We start from the raw sequence: 1,091 nt of genomic DNA, 5'->3' as shown, positions 1-1,091 counted from the left end.
AAAAAAAAAAAAGAAGAAAGTATTAGAGGAAGGACCTAATGTCCACTTCTGGCCTACAAATGCACATACGGGAAGCTGACGTTCACACTCAGACGCACACACATGTATACACTGTGCATCCACACACATGCATGTGTGTGTACATATATGCCTATACACACATCCATGCATCGTACACACGTGAGATGAACACATATGCCTATACACATGCATTTGTATATACTTATATATCTAAGTACATATAATTTATGTATGTACATACATATCATATACACATATGCCCGCACACACATGGATACAACAGGAATATATACACCTATAACATGCACACATATGCACGCTATGTATATACACACACCTGTACCATGTTCATACTTTTTTGTTTTTATGAGACAGGGTTTCTTTGTGTAATCCTAGGTGTTTTGGAACTCACTGTGTAGACCAGACTGGCCTTGAACTCTGAGATCCACCTGTCTCTTCCCCCCCCCCCCCAGTGCTAGGATTAAAGGCGTGTGCATATGAAACCTTGTCCCTTAAATGTGGGGACCCCTGTGAGCACCCCCCAAGGGAGTCAGAGCAGCCTTGTCTCTTACAGGGGTGGATCTGGGGCGCTGAACGAAAGTGGAAGTGGTGAAGCTCATGACGTAATTAAGTTACACGTATTTATCTTTGTGTGTGTGTACATACGCAGCATAAGTGGAGGACAGCTCAGAGCATTCTGTCCTTCCACTGTGTTAGTTAAAGGATTAAGCGCAGGTTGTCAAGTTTGGCCACTGGTCCCTTTACCTGCTGAGCCATCTCACTGGCCCCAAAATGTAGTACTGCTTTTTGGTGGTCAGGGGGTGGAGGACATAGTGCACACAGGAGGCATGCTGCCTGCACTCAGCTCCCCCACACGCAGCGGATTCTCGCGTGTCATGTTTGGTTGTTGTTATTCCTGTCTTTTGTTTTGTTTTGTTTTGTTTTTCGAGAGACAGGGTTTCTCTGTATAGCTCTGGCTGTCCTGGAACTCACTTTGTAGACCAGGCTGGCCTCGAACTCAGAAATCCGCCTGCCTCTGCCTCCACCTCCCAAGTGCTGGGATTAAAGGC

At 45.7% G+C, this 1,091-nt stretch overlaps 1 protein-coding gene across 2 annotated transcripts in view; it reads left to right on the top strand.

Annotated features, from left to right (window-relative positions):
- The window catches only part of Tyk2 (tyrosine kinase 2), a 25,380-nt gene that overhangs the window by 1,335 nt on the left and 22,954 nt on the right, over window positions 1-1,091 (top strand). The window lies entirely within an intron of this gene.

The sequence above is a fragment of the Mus pahari genome, chromosome 10, assembly GCF_900095145.1.
Source record: "Mus pahari chromosome 10, PAHARI_EIJ_v1.1, whole genome shotgun sequence".
Taxonomy (NCBI): domain Eukaryota; kingdom Metazoa; phylum Chordata; class Mammalia; order Rodentia; family Muridae; genus Mus; species Mus pahari.
Note: the sequence above shows the minus strand (reverse complement) of the source record. Positions and strands in the feature narration are given on the sequence as shown.